Genomic DNA, 6828 nt, shown 5'->3' with positions numbered 1-6828 from the left:
TTATGTTTATTGATGCCATGAATTCCTTGCTACCATCGCCAATGCCCCCCTCCCCAGTCCAGATGCTAGTGATGGTCCTGCCCTGCCAGCTAGTCCTCTGGCAAGAAGTTGCTAAGCCCTTACATCATCATGACTAGAGGTCAGGAAATTTAGAGTTTGTCTCCATTTCCTCCTCTGGAAAATGGAGATGATAATAGCACCCTGTCTAGTAGAATTATTCTGAATATCAAATGAGATGATATTCATAAAATACTTTGCAAACTTTAAATAACTATAAAAATGCTAGCTGACTTTATTTTGCAAATCACAATACATAGTCACATGTCTTACTTTCATTCTCTTTGTCTCTCTGTCCTATCTCTGTCTCTGTCTCTGTCTCTGTCTGTCTGTCTGTTTCTTTCTCTCCTTCCCTCCCTCTCTCTGTCCTTCTCTCTCTCTCTCTCTTTCTCTCTCTCTCTTCTCTCTCTCCCTCTCCTTCTCTGTCTTTGTCTCTCTGTCTTTCTCTTTCCTCTCTCCCTCCTACTTATTTGCATGCTATCTTTTTTTCCTCCTTAGAATTTTGACTTCTTGCACTAAAAGCCTTTTTTTTTTTTGGTCTTCCTTTGTATTTTCGGCACTTTGAACAATTCCTGGCACTCTGTAAATGCATAATACGCCTTTGAGGGCTTGACTTGATTTCCCTACTTGCAGGGCAGGGCTTTGTAACCTTTTTTGTGTCATAAAACTCTTTGACAATTTTGTCAAACCTATGGAGTCCTTAATTAATCATATTCTTAATTAATCAATAAAATAAACTTTTAAAAGATAAAAAAAGAAAAGAAAAAAATAATGTACATTCGATCTCTAAACTCTGTGATCCAATTTACTTGCTTACAGAGGTCCATCCAGTAGCTTCTCTGAGGACCCAGGGTTTGCCTGCCCAAGGATGACATCGCGGTTGGATGAATGAGATGAGATACAACATGCAGTCAGCCCACATATGCAGGCATCTCACACACAGTGCTCTGCCATAGAGCTGTGGTACATTTGTTATATAGATTTTTTTGGTACACACACATAATCAATTCTCTACGTATGTGACATTCTACAGTTTGATTGGATATCATCAAATCACCTAAACAACACTCTTGTGATATTACTACAACAAAGAATTCTGTGATCATTCACTAGGTTTCTACAACACTCTGTGATAGATATGATTAATGTGAATAAAGCCATTTGTAGGTTAGTATCCCTTGACCTCCTGAGAGGATCATGGTGCTTTTGGCCAGCTTTCACTATCCATCATAATTGCTTGGGAGATGAACAACAAAACATATTCGTATCTAGGTGTGAGGACTTTAGGCAGACCAATTTTGGGGTTTTCCTCAATTTACAAGTTCTGTTTTTCTTGTGTTACTTTGAAGTGCCTAGTAATACTGCTTGGCTTCTGATCCAACAAATTAATTTGAATGTGGTAATTGTAGGACAAGATTCATTATAGTATTTATTGTAGAGCCTTGTAGCATGTCTTGTGCTTGAGAAAGGAGGGGTCATGGGAAGTAATCTTTGGGCTTTTATTCTGTAATTGCAATCTTTTGGGGGTAATAACCTAGGGGGCTTAAAGCAGGGTATATATTTATTGATCCTATAAGTATTTGCTCTCATGTTATTTCTCCTGTATTGGGGAGAGAATAATAATCATAACAAGTCCACTAGAGGGGAAAATTTAGGGAAAGAAGTCACAAAGGGGGATGAGCAGGGGGCTGCCATTCTGGGGTTTGCTTTGCTGACCTTTCTTCCTCGGACCATAACCTTGTCAATTGCTCGGGTTATGATGGCCTCCGGCACTAGATGTATGACTACTTCTTTCTAGATCTCAGTATCCCCATGACTAAAACAAAGGGATTCAACGACCTCGAGATCCTTTTCCAAGCTCTTAAGTTCTATTTTGTATGTAATAAGGTCCTTTTTAAGGCTGACATTCTACGTTCTAAGGCCCTCCCAGATCTAACATTCTCTGTTCTAAGAGATATTTTACATTCCAAGGTCCCTTTGGGTTCTGACATTTTGTGTTCCAAAGGTCCTCTCGGCTCTGACATTCTGCATTGCAATTCTGTCCCAGCTCTGAGAGTTTAGTTCCAAGTCCCTGCAAAGAAACAAATCTCAGGTGTGGACTCATGATCTAGTCTGGCCATCTAGAAGATCCTAGAGTCTCATCAGCTCACAGAGTCATCCCTTCACTCTCTGCTCCTCGCCACCGCTACTGCTGAATCCTTTGAAGGACTCCTGCTATGAAGGTGCTTCCTCTTGGCTTCCATATTGTAACCCCTGCTAATGAGGTCATTTCTGAGGGGGAACCACCTCCATCTAAATAGCTCCCTCCATTTAGACATCCCTCTAACCAACAGCACATTCCTTAATTGTAAGTTTTCAACCCGAAGCAAACCACAAAATCTCATTGTAGACAATCTAATATATTTTCCCTCCTCCCCCTGCCACCAGCCCCCTCTCACATCACCCCCCAAACACCAGAGCTGCTGCAGTTCCTGTTGTCTTCAGCCTTTGGTGGTGTTGGAAGGGGGGGTAGAAAACCCCCTGGCGTGGTGCCAGGCTTAAAAGACCCTGATTTATTGTCACTGAAACTAGCTGCAGATGTCAGCAAAATCAACTCACTGCCGACAATTAAGGAGGTGAACAAGGAGTGCACCCTTCCAGCCTGGGCTCTCAGAAAGTCCCTTTCGTTCCACTAATTGTGTTCTGCTGGGATGCAGGGCATAGTCCTGGGTGCGAGAAGCCAAGGAGGGAAAAATGACCCAGTCCCTACCCTCAAGAAGCTCATATTCTTCAGGGAAGAAGGAAACAAGAACACAAATAACTGATAGGAATCCAACAGTGAGTGCAGTGACCCATACCCTGGAGTGCCCCACCAGAGGAACAGTAGGTCGGGTCTCCCATTGGTAAGGACCAATGAACTTAACTGCCTCGTTCATATCTGTGGCCCACTCGACCACACCGTCTCTCATGGAAGGATCTATAGTGGAGTAAAACACTATGTGAAGATTTTGGAGATACCATGTATATGTATAGGCATGTATGTGAATATACATCTGTACATATGTGTGTGTTTCACAGTAGATAGAGTGCTGGGTCTGAAGTCAAGAAGACTTATCTTTTTAAGTTCAAATCTGGTCTTAGACACTTATTAGTTGTGTGACTGTGGGCAAGTCACTTCGCTCTGTTTGCCTCAGTTTCCTCATCTGTAAAATGAACTAGAAAAGAAAATGGGAAACTACTCTGGTGTCTCTGCCAAGAAAATGCCAAATGGGGTCACCACGGGTCAGACACAGCTGGTTGCCTCAGTTTTCTCATCTGTAAAATGAGCTAGAGTAGGAAATGGCAAATCTCTTGAGTATCTTTGCCAAGAAAATGCCAAATGAGGTCACAGAGTCAGACACAACAGGTTTGCCTCAGTTTCCTCATCTGTAAAATGACCTGGAGAATGAAGTGGCAAATCACTTGGGTATCTTTGCCAAGAAAACACCAAATGGGGTCACAAAGAGTCAGATACAGTTGGTTTGCCTCAGTTTCCTCATCTGCAAAATGAGCTAAAGAAGGAAATGGCAAATGACTTGAGTATCTCTGCCAAGAAAACCCTAAATGGGGTCACAGAGTCAGATATGACTGAATAACAACTAAACAACAATGTATGTATAAGTCATATATGAGTATGTAAGCACATACATGTGTGTATATATATTATGTATGTATTTTATATTTATGTACATGTACTTGTTTTTGTTATTTTGTTGTTCAGTTATCTCCAACTTTTTTTCTTTACCTCATTTGGGATTTTCTTGGCCAAGATACTGGAGTGATTTTTCATTTTCTGCTCCAGCTCATTTTACAGATAAGGAAACTGAGGCAAACAGGATGAAGCGACTTGCCCAGGGTACATAGCTAGTAAGTATCTGAGGCTAGATTTGATCTCAGGTCTTCCTAACTCTAGACCAGGTACTCTACCCACATCACTGTATAGCTATATATATGTGCACACATGTATATATGTATATGCATGTATATATGCACATATAATACATATAAGAGTATATATAGATATAAAATATATACACTCATATGTTATACATATTCTATATCTACACACTGGCATTTTCTCTGTATAGTATATATACTGGTAAACGTTACACATGTGTGAAATATCATACATATATGTGTACATGCATATATACATATATTATTGTGTGTATAAATATGTTTTGTGCAGAGAAAGTGCCAATATACATTAATGAAATCAAACTTCTAGTCCCATCTCACATATATATTTGGAATTTCCCTGGTCTGGGTCCATATCTGCTTTACAATGTACATTCTTAGACAGTCCCCTGGAGGGCTGGAAGATTAAATGATGTGCTCAGGATCAAGACAGTCAAATTATGTCAGAGGCAGAACCTGAATCCTGTTCTTTCTGGTTCTGAAGCCAGCTCTCAGTTTCTTAGTTTCTCTCTGTCTCTCTCTGTCTCTCTGTCTCTCTCTGTCTCTCTCTCTCTCTCTCTCTCCCTCTCTCTCCCTCTCTCTCTCTGTCTCTCTCTCCCTCCCTCTGTCTCTCTCTGTCTCTGTCTCTGTCTCTGTCTCTGTCTCTCTCTCTCTCCTCCCTCTCCCTCTCCTTCTCCCTCTCTCTATCCATCTCTCTCTCTGTCTCTGTCTCTCTCTCTCTGTCTCTCTCTCTTCCCTCTCCCTCTCCTTCTCCTTCTCCCTCTCTCTCTCTCTCCCTTTCTCTGTCTCTGTCTCTCTCCTCCCTCTCCCTCTCCTCCCTCTCCCTATCCATCTCTCTCTCTGTCTCTGTCTCTCTCTCCTCCCTCTCCCTCTCCTCCTTCTCCCTCTCCCTCTCTCTCTCTCTTTCCCTCTCTCTGTCTCTGTCACTGTCTCTCTCTCTCTCTGTCTCTCTCTCCTCCCTCTCCCTCTCCTTCTCCTTCTCCCTCTCCCTCTCTCTCTCCCTCTCTCTGTCTCTGTCTCTCTCTGTCTCTCTGTCTGTCTATCTCTCTCTCTCTCTTTCTCTCTCTCTCTCTTTCCTTCTCCCTCTCCCTCTCCTTCTCCCTCTCCTTCTCCCTCTCCCTCTCCCTTTCTCTCTCTCTCTGTCTCTCTCTTTCTCCCTCTTTTTCTCCATCTTCTTTCTTCACTCACACACACACACAGAATTCGTATTTATCAGCAAAATATGAACAAATACTTGTGTTAGGCTATTTTTGTTTCTCTAAGGGTTATGGGTGAAATTCTATTGTCATTTGCTATTCAGTGTCACTGGTCTCCGATTTTTGAATCCATGTCAAATCAGTCCCAATAGGCTTGATTTCCACACTAGCCATGGAAACAATACAAATTAAACAAAACAAACGAAAATAACAATAAGGACAACAATAATGGCCTCTCTTCTGCTTACCCACTCATGACCCTGTAGAAGAGAAAAGAAAACTGAGTTCATCCACCCAGAAGTTCTAATTCTATAAACTAGAAAGGACTCCACGGGCCAAACCACAGCCAGTGAGAGAGAGAGAGAGAGAGATTCTCTGGCTTGATATCAAGAAAAACTTCTTTCCCAGGCGAGCTGTCCCAAAGTAAAAGGAGCTGCCTCAAGGGATGATGGTTTTCCCCCGCAGGGAAGGTTGACTACTTGTCTGGGGTGGTGGAGAGAGGAATTCCATGATCTTTGAGGTCCCGTCCAGTCCCAAGACTCGAAGATTCAATGAACTTCTTGTCCTAGTTCTGGACCCACCAGGACAAGGTTGTTCAGACTGAAGATACCACAATATCATGTTGTTGAGATGAGATTCCTATTTTACTTTGATATAAGGATTTCACCTTGATGTCAGGGAAAAAATTAAAAACAAGCATAACCCTTAAAGCCATTCCAAATAGGGATGGATTGTCTTAGATGGACCTAGAACCATCAGATAGAGCTAAGAGAGACCTTTCAGGGTCCCTGGTTTGGCATCTTCAATTTACAGATGAGAAAACTGAGGCCAAAGGAAATTGAGTGACTTGTATAAGACTGCATGGGTATGGTTCAGAAGCAGGATTTGAACCAGATCCACTGACTCCAGAGTCAAAGGTTCTCTCCCTTGAGGTCATCAAGGAAAGGTTGCAGGGAATGGTATATTGTACATGGACTCCTTTTTCAGATAGAGTTAGGGCTCTGAAGAGCCTTCCAGTGCTGGGATTCTGGCATTCTTCAATTATTATACTTTAATTGATTACACAAAAATTATTTTATATTATATATTATAATATATAATAATTATAGAATATAAGTAGAATTTGATATCACATTATTATATAAGATGTATAAATATGTTTTATTTATATATAATAAATAAAATTAAGGATCACATTATTATATAAAATAATATAATATATAGTATATCATTGATATATAATAAATAAATATAATTATTATAATTCTTATTCTCAGTCACTACTTGCCCATTATTATTTCTTTAAAAAAAACCTTACCTTCTGTCTTGGAATCAATACTGTGTATTGGTTCTGAGGCAGAAAAGTGGTAAGGGTGAATGGTAAGGGGGGTCAAGTGACTTGCCCAGGGTCACCCAGCTAGGAAGTATCTGAGACCAGATTTGAACCCAGGACCTCCCATCTCTAGACCTGGCTCTCATTCCACTGAGCTACCCAGCTGCCCCCAATACTTGCCCATTATTGACAAAAATTCCAATCATTTATACTTTAATTAATTTATAATTTGATCACATTGCCATGTGCTATGTCTATAGGACCCAACAAGTTGGATCCTGATCCCTCTACCATTCCCTCTTCCCC

This window comes from Monodelphis domestica, chromosome 4 (assembly GCF_027887165.1).
Source record: "Monodelphis domestica isolate mMonDom1 chromosome 4, mMonDom1.pri, whole genome shotgun sequence".
NCBI lineage: Eukaryota > Metazoa > Chordata > Mammalia > Didelphimorphia > Didelphidae > Monodelphis > Monodelphis domestica.
The sequence above is the reverse complement of the archived record's forward strand: the minus strand, read 5'-3'. Positions refer to the sequence as shown.